The sequence below is a fragment of the Piliocolobus tephrosceles genome, chromosome 8 (genome assembly GCF_002776525.5).
Source record: "Piliocolobus tephrosceles isolate RC106 chromosome 8, ASM277652v3, whole genome shotgun sequence".
Classification (NCBI taxonomy): Eukaryota; Metazoa; Chordata; class Mammalia; order Primates; family Cercopithecidae; genus Piliocolobus; species Piliocolobus tephrosceles.
Genome location: NC_045441.1, coordinates 23,544,199 through 23,567,504, shown reverse-complemented (window position 1 = coordinate 23,567,504; position 23,306 = coordinate 23,544,199). Strand labels below are relative to the sequence as shown.

At 40.1% G+C, this 23,306-nt stretch overlaps 1 long non-coding RNA gene across 1 annotated transcript in view; it reads left to right on the top strand.

The window, feature by feature from the left end:
- Positions 1–18,865, top strand: part of LOC111526137 — a 171,254-nt gene extending 152,389 nt beyond the window's left edge. The window contains exons 3-5 of the long non-coding RNA XR_002726268.1: positions 15,754–15,903; positions 18,441–18,513; positions 18,782–18,865. This is a non-coding gene — a long non-coding RNA (uncharacterized LOC111526137). The remainder of the gene's footprint in view (positions 1–15,753; positions 15,904–18,440; positions 18,514–18,781) is intronic.
- The last annotated feature ends 4,441 nt before the right edge of the window (positions 18,866–23,306 follow it).

The window sequence follows — 23,306 nt, the reverse complement described above, 5'->3', positions numbered from 1 at the left end:
AGAGAGCTGGTGGGAGGTGATTGGATCATGGGGATGGTTTTCCCCATGCTGTTCTGCTGTTGTTAGGTGCAATGTTCTTTTTTTTTTTTTTTTTTTTTTTAGACAGAGTCTCGCGCTTTCGCCGGGGCTGGAGTGCAGTGGCCGAATCTCGGCTCACTGCCTGCTCCGCCTCCCAAGTTTACGCCATTCTCCTGCCTCAGCCTCCCGAGTAGCTGGGACTACAGGTGCCCGCCACCTCGCCCGGCTAGTTTTTTGTATTTTTTAGTAGAGGCGGGGTTTCACCATGTTAGCCAGGATGGTCTTGATCTCCTGACCTCGTGATCCACCCGTCTCGGCCTCCCAAAGTGCTGGGATTAAGGTGCAATGTTCTATACATGCCAGTTAGGTCAATTTTTAAAAATTTGTCTCTCTGATCTTGTATATTCTTACTCATTTCTTATTTTTTTAATTCGATTTGCTTCTTATATTGTTTTTCATATTTCAAAATTCCCAAATAATTTTTAGAGAGTAAGTAGTGAGGATTAAATCTATCAGAGAATATGCCCTAATACCAGGACATTGTCATAGAGAAAAGAAAAAGATGGGCTAATGGTTCAGGTACAAGTAGGTAAATATAATTTCATGGACAGTCGGAAACTGAGCCATGTATTTGGGGGAACTTAATGTAAGATAGTGCCACATCAATGAGGGAGAAGATATATTATTAATAGAAGCTCATGTATAAAGAGCTATATATCATTCAAAATACAATAGTTAATTCCAGTGGATTATAAATATTTAAGGTCAAAATAAAGATAACAGGAAAAAAAGTAGAGGAGGTTATCTTTCTGACTCCAGGTCAGACAGACATTCTTAAAGAGGACCTTAGAAATATAATTCACAATGTGAAAAATTAAGATTTGATCACATCAGAAATGGAGATTTCTATCAAATGAAAACATCATAGACAAAATTAATAGACAGACAATGGATTAGAGGAAGATACTTGTCAAAACTAAGACTGATAAGAGATTAGAATCTAGAATATTTGAGATTCCTTCCAAATCATTAGGGAAAAATCAAGACACCAAATGGAAGAGTAGACAAAGAACGTTTATACTCAAATCTCAGAGGTGAAAAATTAAATTGCTATTAAGTATATGAAGTGATAGTCAAACTTACTAATTAGTAAGATGTGAATTATGACAGTGGTGAACCATTACATTATACTCATTACATTAACAAAAGTTAATGACAAGTATTGGAGAGGATGAAAGGAAATTAACCACATGGACAAGTAGATGACAGTGAAAAATGGTACAGACATTATGGAAAGCAATTCAAAAGTACTTTGGGAAAACAAGAATATATATTCTTATATATTATCCTGTAGCCCAGCTAAAGTTTTGCAGAGGTCCATAATGGAAAGCTCACGGGGGATGATGTTCATTGCCTTATTCCTTGTGATTAAAAAAAAATCCTAAAATAATGAATAATTATAATGTGATATGTGATTACTTGGGAAGGAGGAAAAAGGGAATGAAGATTGGGGATTTTAAGGAAAGAAACATGGAACAAGAATCAGTCCTATGGAAAATAAACAAGAGATGGTCCTTCCGTGTGTGGATGATGGCAGTTAATGTTTCATGAGTTGAGAAGTGTGATAACTTCAACTCTGTGTTTTGCAGTTCCAAAACAAAACAAACAAAACCACCCCAAAACGCCCTTTGACATGTATCTTTGCAGACCAGTCTTGTACATTAAGGAAATCTTCACTAAATTGGGTTGCTAGATAAAAGAGTACACGCATTTTAAATTTTAATACATTTTGCCAGGCAACTTCTTTATTGGCTGTTTCAAAATTTTTCTTACATAGTCTCATTCATACCTTCGGTTGAATTCATACCTTCATTCATACCTTCGGTTGAATTTAGAGTGAACTAATCAAGTTCTACAAGAAACCCACGGGGATTTATGTTAGAATTGCATTCTAATAGGGAATCGCAATTTAGAATTACATTAAATTAATAGCTTAATTTATTGGTAATTGACCTGCTTTCAACCTGAGGAAATATTTTGTAAGCATAAAAAGTAAGAGGAAATCGTAAGTGAAAACATTAAGATGTTAATGATGATTTTTCTTGGATAATGGGACTACATGTACTTTTTTCCTCTGTCCACTTTTCTGGGTATCCAAATTTTCTTCAATATGCACACTCTACTTTTAAGTGAAAGCATTTATTTAAAAACTGAACCATATAGTAATAGAGCCAGGAGGGATGGTTATTTTCAAAACTAGCTTTTTTCCTTTTTAATGAGAAGAGAGATTCAGGAGCCGCATTTTAAATGTTAGAAATTATTCATCAAAGTTGCTTTTAATGATTACAGAAATCAAAAAATTGATATCATAGTTTCAGGTGAGTAAAACTACTTTCCTTCCTCATGAAGTAATGTTTTAAAATCAAATGGGTCTCATTATGTGGTGTGGTCCCTGAGGACAATGTTTTCAAGGTTCTCTAATGAAGCATGGAACAAACATTTCTTTTTATGGTTCTGACATATTTAATGCTCAGAAATAGTTAGAAGGCAAGAGGAGTAGATTCCAGCTGGGAGACATCAGCTCTTCCTGTCAGAGGGATGAACTGCAGAGTGTTGTACTTTTCCAAAAGTCAAGAAGAAGAAACTTTGGGGTTGTATTCTTTCCTAACAGCAGATACAGCAGTATATCAAAAGTCCAGTTTGCAAGTTCTTTCTGAACAATTGGGAATATCTACTGAAGTCTGTGACTACCTAGAAACTGAAGATGAGGCAACTGCACATTTGTACATTTCAACTCCATCCGAACTCTATTAATTTTGAAGGGGTGGTAATAAAGAAGGAGAAAACTGGGAGTTAGCAAGTGGCACGAGAGACACAGAAAATGAAAATGAAAAAGCATGTGGACGTGTTGTAGCAAGGAGCCAAGTCAAGGAACTCTGGGCATAGCACTGCTGCATGGAGTCTGTGAGGCTGGAGGGAGGTAGGTCAGCTGTATGAGTGGTTTCTCCCACTACTTGATCCAGAGAGTTCTGCAGGAAGCCATTGCAGGTGAAATTAAGGGCTCTATAATAAACCCTTTATGTGAGAGGAGAAGAATATGAAATTAGAAGGCATAAATTTTGGACTTTAATAAGCAAAAGTGTTAATCTTTGGACTGTAATTTCCCTCTGAAATTTGATTAATGGAGCAGTTTTAGTAATCAAATTCAAGATATCTGTCTATTTGGCATTTTATTCGTTCATTTTTATTCAAAACCTCTGATATGCTCTCTGGATGTAATTTGGCATGAGAAATAAAACAGAGAACAAATTTTCAGCCTTGGGAACCACATGACCCTGGGATTGTCCTAATTAATTAGCTGTTCTGACCGATTTCTGAATGTGGTGGAGGCAAATTACAATTGGCCATCAACACCCTCATGAGGATACACAAAGCAGCAGAGGTCAGTGCTGGAGATGGGCTTAGTGAAGGTGAAGCAGGTCTGTCCTATAGACCTGGGCCACTCTTCTCCCATGAGGGAGCAGCCATATTCATAGGTGACCAAAAGCTTAATGGTCAAGCTCAATAGACTAAGATAAAAATGAACTAGGCAGTGGAAGGGTGGAGGTCTGGTACCATTCTCTCCCTTCTTATGGAGGGACATCCATAAGCATTACAAGCCTGGTTCCCAGAGTAACTGATTTGATTGGTGAGTTATATAGAGGAAACATACCTTGTCTCTCTCTCTCTCCCTTCCCTCTTGGGTGAAGCTGCCCTTCTGAGCAACACTTCCCTCTGCTCTCCCACATTGTAATTCTCACTTCTTAGCAGGACCAAGAATCCACAGGAAACTTCACGAGCTCTGCTCTGGTCCAGCTTGTACTAAGATAGATATCTATTTAGTTTCAGTCACTTTCTTCATCATTTCCTTGCTCTAAGCTTCCTCGGGACCCATGCTTCCTGCAGACAGCAGGGACTTTTACTTTCCTCCATACTTTCCATTTTGGAAGTGGCTACTCCCCTCAGACCCTTTCCTACCAAGGAGTTTCCTGTTTAAAAGCTCACTTGACCACAGATATAAGTGCTCTTCTCCAACCTTCCTCTAGTAGCCATTTCCAGGAATAAGGGAGTATTTTGTTTACTCCTTGACTTATTTTTCACTTGAGTGAATATCAGCACATGGGTACTGTAGAGGCCAAGTGCAGTGTTCAGCACTTGACCTGTGTGAACACAGGGAATCATGGTACTACTACGTTGAACAAAGGCTTTCAACCACCATGCATTTTCATGGTCATTACCTGAGTTATATTCATCCTTTCATAACCTATGGATGAAGAAAAATGTCAAGGAAAATAGTCTGTAGTCTCTCAAGTGTGTTTCATCATCTGATGATCTATTAGCTTTTCAATTAAGTAGAAGTTAGCTGTTGATCTGAAGGGAACATGGACCAACCCCGTGGTGTGGTATGCTGTGGCCAGGTTGTACTGGTGTTATGCCCAGACCGTTTATTCCCCAAAGAAGACCACCAGAGTCCAGAGTCAAAGCCAAGCGGCAAGGATCTTTACTGCAAGTTCGAGCTTGGTCCCTCCGTTCCTCAACGTACAAGAGGGCCCCGAACGATGCATGTGCTTGCTTTTTATAGCCCGATTGTAAACAGGTTATAGAGGAACAAGGGAATTCTTTTGGTTACAGCATTACAATTGGTTAACATTTTAAGTTATACCTTTAGCAGTTTTCTATTGGTTCCCGTGCTTTCAGTAAAGCCGTAAACGGTTGTGACCTTATTGGGGGTCCCTCCAGGTGGTGTTTTTCCAAAGTTGAGATATATGGTGTGTTTGTACTGGGCCCAGGAAGTTGAGATATATGGAGTGTTTGTACTGGGTGGGCCCAGGAAGTTGAGATATATGGAGGAATGTGTTTGTACTGGGCCCAGGGCTGAGGAATGTGTGAATTGTGTGAATGTGTTTGTGTTGGGCCCAGGAAGTTGAGATATATGTTTGTACTGGGCCCAGGGCTGAGGAATGTGTTCTTTCACTGGCTCAGGAGAGAGTGGCTGTGGACACCTCTTACAAATCCTGCACTTAGTGACATTGCCTTGGTGGCTTGAAAACAGCAATGATTAGGGCATTTACACTAAGAAAATTGGCAAATATGACAAATCAAGGCTTTATGTAAAGGTCAGTCTTACCAGCACCCCACTTTCTCCATCGCTAATGTCTCCACAGCACTTTTCTTATTACAGGATTTAAGTAAGTATCATACACCAATACTGAATTTGATGGCTGGGAGTTGTGACTTTATTTCGCTATCCATACCTTTGAACTTGGAAGGAGAGTGAGAGACTGAGAGGGAACTCAGAGACAAGACCTGCTCATTAGGTCTTTGGATGGGGTTCCATGTGGGGTCTTCCCTCTTTCAACCAGCTTTTTCCCTCTCTACAGTCCTCTGTACTTCCTCACCTCTTCATTCTCACCTCCTTTCACAGGACATTCTACTTCTTTCCATATGATAACAGTTGCCCCATCAACTCTCCCCTGCACCCTCCCCATGTCTAACAAATTCTGACCCCCTGTCTTTAGCTCTGTGAATAAAGCTTTCCTCGATTCAGGGCTTTCCTCGATTCAGAAGAGGAAAGGGATATCTTGCTTGTTGGAGGATATGGGAGGGAGCAGCTGGCTTAAACTGCATATCTGCTGTCTCCAACAATGAGGCTGTAGCTTGTTTTCTCCTGAATAGCCTGAAGGAAAACACCACTACCAGGATTATGTATGTTATTCCAAAGAGTAACTATAGTTGGCTGATCTGAGGAACTAAAATTCATCTATTCACAATGACAGTGACTTTATTTTGGTCTTCTGCTGAAGGTGCAAGAACTCATCTCCATCACAAAGGCCCATGTTAATGGAGCCATCAGAAATAGCACTCTCCTTATCAGAAATGTCCTGTATGTGCTTCAGTTCAGGCATGGTTGTCGTGATATCTTACTGTGTTTTATTCTTACGATTTGGGGATCCCACACAAGCATGGTGGGAAGGGGCAGTTCTCTTTAATATTAGCAAAGAAAACAAGCAGGTATTGCAGGTTTCAGAGCACTGATTCAGCTGCTTAAGACAAGTCCCCTCTTAGCCATATGAGAGGGGCCACCTCTAAATAACAGCCACTGCAGCTCGATGTTCACAGCACTGAGTGCAGCTTCTGCTCAGTCTCTGAAGAGCTGGAGAAAGCCTATTAGAAGGAAGTCTCCTTATAGGAGATTCTACTGTAGCCCCCAGACCTACTCATTCACCATTCTGCTAATCCAGAGAATGCAGTTAAAATACAGCTTTTGTCTGTAAAACCCACTTTAGCTTATCCCATGCAATTTTCAGGAGGCATCCACTTGCTAACGATTAATACTCAACATGAAGAGGATTAAATACTTATACAATTCCAGCCGTCAAAAGGAGATTAGAAAAATTATTCTACGTTTTGCATGTTGGCTTCAAAGTACCCACAGTACATTGTTGGTGGCTGGTGATTTTAGCTTCCAGTTAATGCAATGTCAAAGAAGTTTTAAAAAGTAATATTTCACTTTTAATGATGCAGCATAATATACTAGGTAAGAGCAGGAATTTTGGAGTGAGATGTCTGAATTTGAATTCTTTTACCCTATTGGTTATTAGCCATGTGACCTTGAGTAACGTACTTAACCTTGATGTGTGTCAGTTTTCTCATCTGTTAAAGAGAATATTTTATCTCATATGGTTGGACATTAAATAAGTTAACAGTCACAGAGCTCTTAAGAATAGTCTCCACATATAGTGAGGGCTGTCTAGGTGTTGGTTACATAAAATATATTTTTAAAAAATGATATAAGTCAGTTTGATGTGAAATCTATTTTATGTCCCCGAGCATTTTTTTTTATGCTCACAAGAAGCAGTGACAGAAGGGAAACAAATGATCTGAAGATAAAGAATATTTGATTCTCTCTTGGCTGTGTGGTTTTGTACATAGATGCATAAACATATGATGTCACCCTAGGACATGATTGGATAGCTGCCAGTAAGCTGCTCAGTTCTGAAGAAGATTGGAAAACTGCTCCTTGAGTCTCATTATAAGGTTTCCTCTCTGAACTTTTGTAGGCTTTAGAAAAATAAGGAAGCTTTTGGGGCCACATACCACCTCCGGTCATCCTTGTATCTTTCAGAAATACTAACAGGAAACTTAAAATTCCCAGATATTACATTTAGCAACAGAGTGAGTAAAACAAAAAAAAAAATCTTTCACTTTCCAAGGGGTTCACCTTGCCCGCTGTCTAGACAGAGCCAATTCATCAAGACAGGGGAATTGCAATAAAGAGTATTTCACACAGAGCCAGCTGTGAGGGAGACCGGAGTTTTATCATTACTCAAATCAGTGCCCCCAAGCATTCGGGTAGCTGAGTTTTTAAGGATAACTTGGTGGCTGGGGGGAAGCCAGTGAGCCAGGAGTGCTGATGGGTAAGAGATGAAATCATAGGGAGTTGAAGTTGTCTCCTTGCGCTGAGTCAGTTCCTGACTGGGGCAGGGAGAGGGCACAAGAGCAGATGACCTTGTTTATTGATCTGGGTGGTGCCAACCGATCCATCAAGTGCAGGCTGTGCAAAATATCTCAAGCTCTGATCTTAGGAGCAGTTGAGGGGAGGGTCAGAATCTTGTAGCCTCCAGCTGCATGACTCTTAAAACATAAGTTCTAAACTTGTGGCTAACATTAGTCCTACAAAGGCAATCTAGTCCCCAGGCAAGGAGGAGGTCTACTTTCGGAAAGGACTGTTGTCATCCTTTTTTAAACTATAAACTAAGTTTCTCCCAAAGTTAGTACAGCCTATGTCCAGGAATGAACAAAGACAGCTTGGATGTTAGAAGCAAGATGGAGTCAGTTAAGTTAGATCTCTTCTACTGTCTCAGTCATAATTTTGAAAGGCAGTTTCACATCTTCATGACATTTAAAAGATGAGAAACTAAGACTCCTAAAGATGAATGATTTTCTAAAGCCAGGAGAGTAACATGATCCAGCCAGGTCTGTATCGTTGGTATTCTAACTATGGTGTCATGATTTGTACCCTGCATCATAAACTGAGCTTGAAGAGTATCTTAGTCTGTCCTTGCTGCTATAACCAAATACCTTAGACTGGGTAATTTGTAAATAACAGAAATTTGTTTTTCACATTTCTGGGGACTGGGAAGTCCAAGATCAAAGCACTGGCAGATTTAGTGTCTGAGACTCACTCTACGCTTCCAGGGTGACACCTTGTTGCGTCCTCACATAGTAGAAGGAGTGAATGCTGTTTCTTTGCAAAGATAAAGATAAAGGCAGGAGGGGAAAAGGGACTAAGATGCTTCCTTAAGCCTCTTTTTATAAGAGCACTAATCCTATTCATGAGGGTGGAGTGCTTATGACTTAATCACTGCATGAAAGGCCTTGCCTCTGAATACCACAGTATAGGGTATTAGGTTCCAACATAGGACTGTTGGAAGTACACGTACATGCAAACCATAGCAAAGAGAAGTGTTAGACATGCCCATTGACATTGTCTTCAGGGTACAGAGGCAAAGAGGTTAACATCCAGGGCAGAAATCAGAATATGCACAAGTAGAAAACATTAAACTTTAAATTTATTTACTTGTGATTTTCCAGATGTTCTGACCATTTCCTTCCTATATTTACCTTCTCTACTAAGAGAAAGTACAGTTTTGATGTGAGTGAAAATAACATTGATTCAGTTTCTTCATTCTTTCCATTTGCCAAGTGATGTGTCTTGGGTTTTGTGTGTATATGTGTGTGTTCTAACTGCTTTTCTAAGTATGACTTTTATAAGAAGTATTTTTCAGTTTCCACATTGCTTTTCAGAACCACCTCCACTTACACACACACACACACACACACACACACATCAAACTTCAATGTTTTTCAAATGCCATTTTCCATGGATTGCTAGCACTTTCTGCTTTCCACTGTGTGAAATTGTGGCAAAGTTTTTATTTACCACATGGAATTTATTCTGCTTAGTTAAAGTTTATTCTGCTTAGCTGAAGGTGTTAACTTAAGCTGTATTTTTATGTAGTTTCTTTCCATGGAAATTGATACTGCAATTAATCAGTGACTACACATGAGTCCTCCATCAGGCAATGTTGTAAATTCCAGTTTCTAGGACTTCTGGATGAAATGCTGGATGGCTAACTTTCTCCCATCTTTAGCCTTGCTAACATGGTAAAGTGTGCTGGTTTACGAACTGTGTGGAGTGGATCTCTCAAGGTAGCACTGGGACCAGTCAGTATGCATTAGCATGGGCATACAGTTGTGACTAAATGCATCTCTTTTAATTTTTCCAGAATTTTTATGATGATAAAATACATATAACATATACGTTACTCTCTCAACTGTTTGAAGCATACATTTCAGTGGCACTAAATACATTCATAATGTTGTGCAACCATCACTACCACCCATCTCTGTAACTTTTTACATCTTGTAAGATTAAAACTCTACAGTCATTAAACACTAAGTCCCCATTCCTCCCTTCCCCAGCCCCTGGCAACCACCATTCTATTTTCTGTTTCTAAAATTGTGACTACTCTAAGTATCTCATATAAGTGGAATCATGCAGTATTTGTGTTTTTGTGCCTGGCTTATTTCAATTAGCATGATGTCCTTATGCTTCATCCATGTTGTAGCATGTGTCAGAATTTCCTTTCTTTTTAAGGCTGAATAATATTCCATTTTATGTATTCACCCCATTTTGTTTATCCATTCATCCACTGATGGACCCTTGGGTTAGCTCATGTTTTAGCTATTGTGAATAATGCTGCTATGAACGTGGTTGTACAAATATCTCTTTAAGACCCTTCTTTCAGTTTTGGGGGTATATATCCAGAAGTGAAACGGCTGGATTATATGGTAATTGTATTTTTAATTTTTTGAGAAATTACCCTATTATTTTCCACAGTAGCTGTACCTTTTTACGTTCCCACAAATGGTGCACAAATGTTTGAATTGCTCCACATTCTTGCCAACAATTGTCACTCTCTTGTTTTGTTTTGTTTTTAATAGTAGCCATCATAATGGATGTGAAGTACTATCTCTTTGTAGTTTTGATTTGCATTTCCCTAAAGATTACTGATGTTGAGCATCTTTTCATGTGCTTATTGGCCATTTGTAAGACCACCAGCAGGTGAGTCTCCAGGCCCCACATCTGCTTTGAATTTATCCTCTATGTATATTGCCTTCCTCATAATATATAATTAGCAGGAAGAACCCAATGGCTAAAAATACTTTGAACCAGTAGTGTGTGAGTGAAGACTGCAGTGCTGAGTCAGAGATCAGCATAGAGTTTGTGTCAAAAACAAGCAGTGTCTCCTTAGGAAAATTACTTAATTTTCTGAGGCTTCATTTCTTGATTTACAAAAAGAAAGAGGTTTGACTAGGTGATCTTCAGATTTTTTCTCTTGCTATAACTTTGTGTGATTTCCCAAAACTAATTGAAAGTCACTTAATGTCAGCGCCACAAGCTGTAATTAAAATAAAGACATAGACAGCAACATGAGAAGGGAAGGTCAGTGGCAGCCGATGTCAGGAAGGAAGCACAATACTTTAACACAGTTGGCTCATTTTACAGGTGAGAAAACACAACCATGTGACCACGGTGGCCAAATCACCCCCTGAAATATTATTAGATTTTGTCTAAATTTTCCATGTTGACTAGGAATTCAAACAGAGGAAAGGCTTGGTGCTGTCAATTTAGAAAGAATCCTAGAATACAATAAGGTAGAAAATTTCGTAGGTGCCCCTTTGATCTCTGAGTGAAATCATGATTGCTCACCTTGATTTGCTGCATAATTTCCTGTGGGCAAACCCTCAGAATTCCTGGAGTTTTGTCCTTGGATGATTAGACAGGTCTGAGAATCTCAAGAGCTTTCTTCATTATGATCAGGAGAAATAAACAGTAAAATCTAAGTATATTAGGGTAGAATTTTAGAAAGCATAGTGAGACCTGAGTTTCCATATTTGCTTCATATTAGGGGGGAAAGCCTACTTTTTGAGAATTTCTACCTTTCTATCTGCCTGTATGCTTTTTTACTTACTGGAAAGAAGAATTGTGGAGTGCCAGAGGTATAGGTGTGAACTTTTAGTCTTTCAAAAGCCAATTAAATACCAACATTAAGATGGTCAGCCACCATAAAGGTAATATATACATTATTAATTAAAGAAGAATGAGGCTGGGCACTGTGGCTCACACCTGTAATCCCAGCATTTTGGGGGACCAAGGTGGGCAGATCACTTGATGTCAGAAGTTCGAGACCAGCCTAGCCAACATAGCAAAACCTCATCTCTACTAAAAATACGAAAATTAGTCCCCCAGGTGTGGTGGTCCACACCTGTAGTCCCAGCTACTTGGGAGGCTGAGGCAGGAGAATTGCTTGACTCCAGAAAGCAGAAGTTGCAAGGTTGCAGTGAGCTGAGATCACACCCCTGCACTCCAGACTGGGCGACAGAGTGAGACTCCATCTCAAAAAAATAATAAAATAAAATAAAAAATAAAGGAGAATGAGTTGAAATTTATCTGTCCCAAATATGTCAACATCCCTAGTTCTTCCAGACCAACATTTTCATAGATCTCTATGGAATGCTACATGAAGGTTAGACACTGGCCAAATGACAGGCTCCTCTGAGTGCAAATCAAGAACTCAGACTGTCTTTTGTTAAAGAAAAGACAGCTCTTTGGAAACTCTGTGATTTAGTCCTTTCTTTTCATCTGAGTGCTTTTGGGAAGGGAAAAAATTGCTTCATATTAGTTGCATAGATCTCATTGATCTCACTTCCATGCAGTGATTTTTCATTTTTATGACTGAAAATTATTGAAGTTTCCCTATGGCCCAAAGGCTGAGGAGGTGGTCCTCAGAGAGCCAAGAGCAGACTGGGGTAAACAATGCCCTGCCGATTAATGAGTCCTGCCTCATTACTTTGTGTAAAGTTTCTCAGGTGGGCAGTTACCTAGTAATTTCATTTGAGCAGAATGAGAGTTAAGGGACCTTGATGCAAGTGCACTGCTCCCTTCAATCATTTTGTCAGAATAGCTTTCGATTTGCAGGGAGTTGCATAAGGAAAAGGAGGAAGATTGAACTTCTTAAATTTTTTTGAAAGCAACACACATTTTATAGACATCATATTGTGAAATAAAGAAAGTTGTCTTAATAAAGTTGCTTTGCCTGTGATTTTGTTTAGTCTTTTCTCTTGATCAAATTTCTCTTTGCTTCTAAGAAGAGATAAAAGTAGAGGAGTGGAAGGAAGAGAGAGTGAGGGGTCAGAAGACCTAGGCTTGAATACCTATCTCAACTTCCAAATCCTACTCTCAAACATGGGGAATGGGTGATACTTTCTCTTACCTCACAAAGTTATGTTGAGACTCAAATGAAATAATGTCAGGAACAGCAGTGTTTAAGATGATTTTTTAACGTTCAGAATTATAACTTGTTTTTCTTAAGGGGAAGTTCAAAGCTCTCCTCCCCTTTTCTCCACCCAAGAGAAAGAGGAGATCATGTGAAGATGTCAGGGTTAAGAACATTGTACTGCTCAGTGACAGCGCATGGAATGTCACTGCCTGGTGAAAAGCTGAGCTCTTTCTGGAGTTCCTCAGTTTCACTTGGCAAGAGTTAAACCTCAGGCAAACCAGCTCAGCATTCTGTTTCTATCTCTTTGCAGATGTTTGGGTACCACTTAGACCACAGGCACTGAGACACTCATAGAATTTGAGTGCTGAATTTTTCCACGACCAATGTTTATTAGTATGCATATCTCTGTTGTTCTAGTGGATCATTGCATTCTCAAATAGGAAGGGTACTTGAAAGTTTAGATTAGGTGCATAAAAGCTAAAAATTCAATACTAATCATTCTTAAGAACAAAAACAATTTCTTTGTAGTACAATGGATTTTGGCAGATGAGGGGGTTCACACTAATGGTATTAGAATCAGTAAACCCTTCCCTTGCAACCGCCTTAAGAAAGTCACACACTATAGAGAAAGGCTTCAAAGAAACCTGATGAAAGGTAAGTTAATACAGCATTGACCTTGGGCCATTTACCGTAGATAATCTCTTTCTGCAGCCCACCCTGTTGATCTGCCACGCATATCCCCTTGTCTACCTGAGCTCTGTACTGCCAGAGGGTATTTGCTGTCTGCAGGAGTGTGTACTGCAGCTCACCTACCCCAACTGCACAGCAAGTTGGCAGTGCCAGATAGAGTCCTAGGAATGACTTTGAGCAAAAGAGTAATGCGAATTGGTATCAATAATTGAAGAATCTAGGTTGTAGGTGTACAATGTAAAATTCCTGACACTTTTCTAAATGTTTGAAAATTTTCATCATAACATGTTGAATGAGATGGTGTTGTAAAAGGCATGCATGGGAAAATATTCAACATATGTTGATGAATAAAAGTGAATGAAAGTTACAAAACAGTACACACTATGATCACAATGTTGTATATATAAAACGTGTATGTGTATACATATGTGTATACATATACACACTGAATGTATATATGTAGACACTCATTAAATAGAGAGAGAGAGACATGTAGATAGATAGGTTTGTACATGCCACTTTCAATGTCTTTACTTGTATTAGATACAGTATTTTTGGAAGGAAACACAACAAAAAGATAGCAGTTGTTGGCTATGGGTAATGACCATACAGATAATTTTAAAATAAACTTCATATTACTTCTCTGTACCTTCTAAATATTCTATAATGTATTTATTTATATAGTCAGATTAAAAATATTATTTATGGCCGGGTGCGGTGGCTCAAGCCTGTAATCCCAGCACTTTGGGAGGCCGAGACGGGCGGATCACGAGGTCAGGAGATCGAGACCATCCTGGCTGACAAGGTGAAACCCCGTCTCTACTAAAAAAATACAAAAAACTAGCCGGGCGAGGTGGCGGGCGCCTGTAGTCCCAGCTACTCTGGAGGCTGAGGCAGGAGAATGGCGTAAACCCGGGAGGCAGAGCTTGCAGTGAGCTGAGATCCGGCCACTGCACTCCAGCCCGGGCAACAGAGCAAGACTCCGTCTCAAAAAAAAAAAAAAAATTTACTCATTGTGTTTTGAACAGTGTTTAGTGATGGGGAAAACAAAGGTATACGTAGTTGTTGTTCTGTGGTATGATTACAATTGAAAGCCATATATGTTATGTTGGAAGGTTTTACGATCTTTTTATTGCTAGTAACTGAGGGGAAGCAGATAAAAGTGTGTTGTAAGTTAAATCACAAAGGTAATAACGCTTGTCGCTAAGGTGTAATTTTAGGGGGATTTTTTTTTTTTAATTCTAAAGCTTTTTGTTTGTCTTGATTTTCTACAAAAACACTTATTATTTTTACCATCAAACAAAATACTTCATTTTAAAGGGAGAAGGCCTAAGTGTTTATTTCAGGCCCAACAGCATTTGTATCTATGCTTCTCATAGGACTGTCATGAGTCAAATGAAATTATAAATGAGAAAACACTCTTTTACAAATTTAGAAATGTAGAAATTATTATATAATATGTTATTATAACATGTTAAAGTAATTTTTTTTTACAGCTTTTCAAACTCCAGAGGTTATTTTAAGCATTAAGAGTATGAGGCTCTTTTTACAAATAAATCTTCAGGCTCTACTGATTCACCTTTCATGGGACTCATTTTTCATTGAATAGCCAGAGCATAACAAGTTTCATATATCATTATCTAAGTTGAGGAGCAGTGAGAATCTGTAGCAGGGGAGAATTTTATTAAAGCTGTGCATGCCAGTGCTCTCTTTCTTTTCACACTCAGAGCCTAGAGCAATATTAACTAACGGAAACACGTAGGTAAACACAAAATTGGTAAGCAGAGGGAACTGTGAGGCACCTTTACATCCCGTGGAGTATGTGACGGTTTACCTACCCTCAGTTCCTTCCCTGTCTGTACACACATGCCAGTCCTTGGTTGAGCCAAGGAGTCTATTCTTCCTCCAGCTTGGATCTGGGCTGGTCTGATTGCTTGCGGCCAGTAGAATGCAATAGAAGTGCTAGAGGTGTTTGAACTAGAGCAACTCCATCTTGAATAGGAACTGGTTAAAATGAGGCTGAGACCTGCTGGGTTGCATTCCCAGGAGGTTAAGCATTCTTACTCACAAGATTAGATAGGGAGTTGGTAGGACTGGTATCACAAGACACAGGTCATAAAGACCCTGCTGGTAAAATAGGATGTAGTAAAGAAGCTGGCCAAAACCCACCAAAACCAAGATGACCAGAAAAGTGATGTCTGGTCTTCTTGGCTGCTCATGACACGCTAATTATGATGCATTATTATGCTAAAACACACTCCCACCAGGGCCATGACAGTTTACAACTGCCCTGGTAACATCCAGAAGTTACCCTTTATACTATAAAAATGGGAAGAACCCTCAGTTCTGCAAATTCTTCACTCTTTTCCTGGAAATCTCATGAATAATCCACCCCTTATTTAGCATATGATCAAAAAATCATCATAAAAGTAGCTAGCCAGCATCCCCGGGGGCTGCTCTGCTTATGGAGTAGCCATTCTTTTGTTCCTTTACTTTTTTAATAAACAAACTTGCTTTCACTTTAATCTATGGACTTGCCCTGAATTCTTTCTTGGGTGAGAATCTACCCAAGAGAGAACCCTTTCTTGGGGTCTGGATTGGGACCCCTTTCCTGTAACAGAAGTGATGTTGCGCTGATTTTGCTGCTATCCTTTCGCAGGACTGGCAATGCCTGCTGCTTCCTCTGAGCTGTCAAGTAAGAAGTCCAGGCTACTCTGCTAGAAAGAGAGGTCATGTGCAGGAGCACTGAGACATCCCAGGTGTGACACTCTTCCACCTAGAACATTCTGTCTGTCATCCTCTGCCATGTGTAAGCCTTCCGCCTTAGTTGGGAAACTGTGAGACCATCCTGCTATGTTAGTGATCAGGTTGGCAATTTTAATTTCTGTTTCCAGAGGAGCATTGAATGGAGTAGAGGGATCAGGACGCTCCTTTGGCACTAGCTCTAAGCTGCATTCTCCTATCAGTTTTGTCAGTAATCAAGCCCTTGAATTCTCCATCTCTCTATGCTGTCTGATTTCTTAACCTAGAGGTGGGGGTGGAGAAGAGGTTTGACTCATTATCATCCCCTCAAACATCAACACTTGAGGATTTTCCTTTATCTACGTAATTAGGAAAATTGCTGGGATAAATTCTAGCATGAATCTCTTGTCATTGATTTTATCTGCACTGTAGGAAACCATTTCAATTACACACCCATGTCTCCAGGTCATCTGAGTATTCTGACACAATTTGCCCTAGCCATGCAAGTGTAATGGGCTCCAAAGCTTTAGCTTGTAGGTAAAACACACATACATTTCATCTTTAATATTAATGTAAAAACTGCTGTGCTTCTATTAATGAAAAAGAAAGTTCCAGCTTTCAGCTGTTAATATCAATGAGTATTGATAATTATACACTGTAGATAATTACAATCGCTATCATTGTGCATTAATATTTTTTAAATCTCCTGAAGTAATAGGGATTTTGACAATAGCGGTAATACTGGTACTTGACAATTTGTCCATTTTTATTTATTTATATATTTATTTATTTATTTTGGGATCAATGTAAGTTACAAGTGGTGGTTGAAATGTATCAGGAAGCCAATTCTGTAATAAAATATTATTACAGATAAAACTCTAACCCTAAAAACTGAAAAACACATAAGCAATACTTTATGTGATGTGGCCTTGAGCGGACTGCAATCAGCTTCAACAAGGTAGATACAGAAAAAAGTCTGGCTCTGTATAGCAAAAGTGGGTGGTTTATAAATATGTGGGCATACTGTGTGAAAACTGATAAACAGAGTTACTCATATCTGTCCTCCTTAGCCATCAACTTTCTTATTGTTTAAACCTCTGTTCATTTCCTGAATACTGTTGGACACTACCCCATTTGTCTCTCCATCACTGCCTGTAATCCCTGCTTTTCTGTGCTTGTTACATAAAGGTCATAGCTTCATGAGCTCTTTAGAGAGATACCAATGATTATGTTGAAAGTACTTTGAGAACTAGTAATGTGCTACCCCAAATCGTCATTGTTTTTGTGTATAATCACATAGCATGCATTAGGAATTGGTGTCTTAGAATGGGCACGCAAATTGTACAAGATTGTGCAGTTATTACTAAATGAAACTGGAATGCAAAACTTTGTTTCCCTGATTCCAAAGGCCATATTTTGAACCACTAGATTAGAGAGTGAGGCAATTTCTTGGAATTTTACTCTGAATTCTATGTAGATCATTTTCATGTGTATACCTCCTCTGAGTCACCCTCAGGTAGGGACATTTTGTTTTCCATTCAACTGATAGAAATTCTAATTGGCTTAATAGATGCTTTTTCTTTTCTCTTCTGCAGACAGCATACATTCCTTGCTCCCACTATCCATTTACATTTAATCTGCCAAACATAAATTACTTCCATTTGCACTTCCTCTTTTTCACTTCTCATTTTTATCATAAAAGAGTGAGCCTGCCAACCACTATTTCCCTCCTCTGTCCATAGCCTTCCCATTGCTTACTATCTCCCCTCCCTGCATGATCCTTCCCAATGACATGGAAACAATCCTCTTATACTCAAATCAAAAGCAAAAGCAAGAACAAAGAAATAAGCACAATAATTCTTTCTACCTATGTTTCCTCCACCTGTTCTACTTCTCCTTTCACAACCAATCCCCCGAAAAAGATTTTGAAATATATTGTCTCCATATCCTCATGCAACATCCACTCCTGTCCCTGTTTCCCCTCTCTGGCCACCCCATGGACATGGCTCTCATTTGTTGAATCCCACAGGCACCTTTTTATACATGGCTTATTTGGCCTTCAGCACTGACTCTATTTTCAACTCACTCTTGGAAAGACGCTTTCCTTGGCTCCCTTCCTCGTGCAAAACATCCTTGTGGTTTCCTCATGCTTCCTTAGACACATTTTCTAGTCTCCTTAGCATGCTCTTTTGTCTCTCAAATGTTTACACACCCTCTTTCTTTAGGGCCTTTTCTCCTTTTCTTTCTCTGGACTGGTTTTGAATACACCCCCACTTTCTGTTTATATTGCTAGGACCCCACATTCCAGTGACAGCATTCAACCTAGTCTCTGGTTTTGGTCTTGCCCTAGTGGTCATTCTGAAATGTAAACCTAATCATGCCACTTTCCTCCTTAAAACTCTTCAAAGGTTTTCTCATGCACTTGGGTGAAATTCAAACCACTTTCCGGTGTTAAAACTTTTGAGCAAGGCCACATTAATGTTGATGTACAGAGTTGTGAACTAAAATTCCAGCAGGGTGGCAGGGTCCTGTGGAGAGGAGCCCTTATTAGTGTTTTTTACACATTGAACCTGTAATGCATGTTCCTATTGTTATGAGTTTTAGGAGGCTGGGCTTCTTCAACAAACAGATCTCAAATGCAAAAGACATTTATTTCTTCCATACCTAATGGCCTGAGGTGAGTGTTACTTTTTGACAGGAAGGTCTCCTTTATTTGGGATTCAGGGAGCCCCTGCCAAGGGCCTCATCATTTTTGGCATCCAACAGACAGAAAGTTTAAGGGAGCCTGGGGGAGGCACCCAATAATTCCACTTCCTACTCTTCACGTAACTATTCACACGATTGTGATCATACCTAGATGGAAGGGGGTTGGAGAATGTCATTCCTGAGTGGGAAGCCACTTCCTGTGGATAACCCTGCACTAACAAAGAGAAATCTGTCCAGAGCAATCCTTGGTGAACCTGGTAGTGTCATCTTTAGAAGTGAAGACACAATTAGCACATGATCATTTGTTCACTATATCACTGTTAATAAAAGAGAAAAAAGTTAAAAATAATGGCGAGAGATCAATCTATGTGACAGGTAGGTAAAGCAGTGATTAGGGTGGGCATGATTCTTACTCTTTTGGAGGTCTGGGCAGGATGCTGTGGAAATACAGTGAGGGCATGGTGCATGCAGTGATAACAAAGGACAAGATGCGTGAGCTTATGTTTGATCACTTTCGCTCTTGGGGCGATGCTATGTGGTTCACTTTGTCATTCCACACTCAACATCAAATAATATTTTGGCTGATCCTGCTGCTCCCATTTTATATTAGGTAATTGGAAGACTGAAACTTTTTCTTGAAGAGAAACATGTCGTTCCCTAAACAGAGTTCATTCCGTATTGTTGATTGAGATTGTAGGAACCTTGTATACTCTGCTCTCTGAAGAATATCACTGGAACTCTGACTCCAGTCAGCATGAAGCTCTCAAACCACAAAATAAGTCTAAACTCTACTGGGAATTTTCTTTCCTTCACAGTTGCTTCTGAATAGAGATGAGCCTTCAAAATTTTCCTTGGATATATTTACCAACAGGGAACTGCCCCTCCCACAATCTTGCATTCTGAGACAATGGAACATTAGTATTTAATAATTACCACTGGTAACCTGAAAATGCAAATTCACTTCTTACCACAAAATCAGAGTTAATCACTAAAATTGTGCCTACCTGGAAAAACCACTTGAGCAGGCACCTACACAGTAGATGCAAAAGGCTTGTGGTGATGTTGGGCAAGTTACTTGCTATCATTTGAATATTTGACCCTCTAGATCTCACGCTGAAATCTGATCCCCAGTGTTGGAGGTGAGGCCTAATGGGAGGTGTTTGGATCAGGAGGGTGGCTCCCTCATGAATGGGCTGGTGCCATCCTTGAGGCAATGAGTGAGTTCTTGCTCTGTTAGTTCTTGCAAGAAGTGGTTGTTAAAAACAGCCTGGAACTTCTCTACCCCTCTTACTTCCCCCTGTGCCATGTGATCTCTGTAAATGCTGGCTCCCCTTCACCTCCTGTCAGGATTAGAAGCAGCCAAGATCTTCACCAGATGCAGGTGCTGGTGCAGCCTGCAGAACCATCCACCAAATAAACTTTTTTAAAAATAAATTACCCAGCCTTAGGTATTCCCTTATAGCAACATAAATGAAGGAAGACATTACTCAACCTCAGTGTGTATATATATAAATTGGTGCTAATAATTGCTACCTCGCAAACTTGTCATGAGGATTAGCCAAGATACCCTCTAGGAAAGCACATTGCACAGAAGAGATGCCCCAGTAAAGCTTAATTTCTTTCCTTCATTCCTTTTCTTTTTTCCTCACTCTCTCCTTTCTTTCTTCCCTTCCTCCTCTTTTCACTCTCACCTCCCCTCTCCTCCTATCCCTTAATGGTAGAGCTGGAATCTGCAGGAGAGGATCATAGAGATTTAGAGAGAGGAAACTGACTCTGAAAGTCAGAGGCCAGTGCAAAGGAGGGCAATAGGGAGAGAAATGGGGCTGAAAGCAAAAGGTAAATAATTAAAAAAAAAAAATAGATTCTGCAGTAAGACAGTGTCACAGATTGCATGCTTCCTGCAATCAGCCAGAAACTCTTTCTGGCTAAGCCAGTCTCAAGCATGTTAGTGCCCAGAGAGAAAGAACAGAACAGGATCTCTCTGCTGGCCCACCCTCAGCTGCCAGTCATCCACCTTTTTCCACAGCCCTTTGTAAAGGCTTCTTGTTTGGAAAGTTCTTTATCTTCCACTTTGCGTGTGCCTTTCAACCTCCTATGTATATTTAGATACTCAGCTTAACTATGCCTTAGGCGCTGTGATTTATTCCTGCAAGTGTCCCCCAACCACAGCATCCTGCCAAACTTCTGATATGCATTTACTAGTTCAGTTCAGGCCCAAAAGAATTTGTTGTGTCTCCCATTTTCCATGTATGAGGCCAGGGGATGGGTAGGAAATAGTCTCACTCCCAAAGCTATGCCAGTAGAGGAAGAGGCTCCCCAAACCCAGTCCCCACTGTACATACTGCATCAGAATACCTGGGGAATATTTGTTAAAATGTATATTTCTAGGCCCTCCTCCCAAGAATTCACATAAGGCTGAGGCTTAAGTATCTGTAATGTAAGAAGTTTTCCCAGCTAATTTTGACGGGCAGAAAAGTTTAGAAACTTAAGTAGTAAAATCAAAATAAACAATTTGAGAATATTGTCTGTGATGAGGTTTGGATTGATGGCATTCTGTGTTACCAACTACAGACTGGTCCAAATATGTCTGAGGACAATTAGGTGAGTTTACTTTTTATTACATTGTCTTAAAGCTTCCACTCCATTTAAGGCACTGACATTTCTTCTGGTGCAGGTTTGACACGCAGAGAAGGCAGACGGGCAAGCCACTGTCATTTCACTCTCATGCCAATAGCCTTGGTGAAAAGGACATGTGGACTTTTGACTTCTTTTGTCTTCTGCTCTGATGTTATAATGGCTCACCACTATAACACAGGGATTGCCACTGAAGACTCAAGCTGTAGGCGGCAGCCTTCTTCTGTGTTCTGTCTGTGGCAACTTTTGTGCTGCGTGTGTCTCATATTTCTTGTTCTCATTCTCTGTGTCTTGGAGTCCTGGCTTCATACCCCAGGCTACGACTTCTGATGTTCCTCCCCTTCTTTCCCTGGCTCATCGTTGTCCTTCACGCACTCTGCCCTTGACAGTGTGCAGCCCCATTCCGGGTGAGACTCCTTCTTCCAGGCAGGCAGACACAGTCTCCTGCGCAGACAAAACCCACTCCCGTCACTACCAGAGGAGGGGGATTTCTGCCCACCCAGCCCTTCCCTGTAATTCTGCAAAGGCAGTTCTGTCCTGAGGAACTTGTGGCTTTCATGGGAAGCTAAGAAGATGTGCCTTGAGGATCCTTTTGTGTTTCTGCAGAGAGAAGTATTCTTTAATGGGCTCCCAGAAGAGCACAGAGTACTTGCAAGCCAGTGAACAGGAACGAGAAAATTTCAAAGAGAATGGTTCATGGCTGCATTAAAAGCGATTTCTGTTCCTTTGGGGAGGTAGATGCCACTCCAGTTGAAGTGGGGTTGAAAACTCTGCTCTAAGATCCTGAAGCTGAAATACTTCTTCCTGAGGTAAATCTAAAAGTCTAAAGTCAAAGATGGTGAGGTGTATAAAATAGAACAAATGCAAAAGCAAAAACCATTTTCCTGAGAGATTCAATGGAAATTGTTTAAATAATAACTGAAAAAGAATACCAGGATCACAGAACATTAAAAAAAGAGCATCGTTAGAAGGCCAAGCATCTGCAGGAGGCAAAGACCGCTGTATCTCTTTGAAACACACAGACCAAGAAGGCTTTATAACCAGGGCTAGGTGGCCTTGGGTTGTTTCCTTTGCACAATACTAGAGCAACCATAATGGGTAGGTGAGTTAGCCTGACCCCTTACTTCTAGGAGACTTGTCATCCCTTTCTTTCCATCTTATTGCCTGTGTTTCCAAGTCATTCTGAGAGATAAAGAATTTGAGAAAGGAAAACAGATGGAAACATTGGCAACTGTCTAAATTTTCTAGGGTTCCCATAATAAATTACCACAAACTGGGTGGCTTAAAACAGTATACATTTATTCTTTCCCAGTTTGGGATATCAGAAGTCCAAAATCAAAGTGTCAGCAGGATGACACTGCCTCTGAAGGCTCTAGGGGAGAAACATTCCTTTTCTCTTTCAGCTCGTGAGGGCTCCAGACATTCCTTGGCTTGTAGCAGCATCACTCTCATACCTGTTTTCATCTTTGCATGACCTTCTCCATGTGTTCTATTCTTCCCTTTTAAGGATACTTGACATAGCATTGGGGCTTGCTCTAACTTCAGATTATCTCATCTTGTGATCCTTAAGTTAGTTACGTCTGCAAAGACCCTTTTTCCAAATCAGGTCACATTTACAGGTTGCAGAGGACATGTCTTTTGGAGAAGTACCATTCAACCCACCACAGCAGGATTTAAGAAAATGTCTGCTATGATAATATCTAAAATGAAACCTGAGCTCTGTTTCTCGAACGGTGCAGCTCAGAAGTTCACTCCGTGTACTACTGCTGGTCTGAGTTGTCTTCTGTCATTGATTCAAGGGTCGCTTGCCCCCTTCCTCACAGCCGTTCAGCCACACTGGCCCTCTCCCAGGTCCCTGAATTCACCAAATCCCTTCCCACCTTGAAGTCTTTGCACTTTCCTCGAGGAAAGCCCTGAACATCACCCTTTGTGCACAGCTCACTTCTCACTCTGGATTTCTCATCTCTAATGATTACCTCTTCCGGGACAGAACTTCCCTGACCATGCTGTTATTATTACTGTTTTTAATCATAAGCAGTTTGTTTTCTTTGGGGCACTGACTCCAATTTTTCAATTATTTGGATGATCATTCTCTCCCATGCCCAATAATTTGAAGTGCCAACTGGGCAA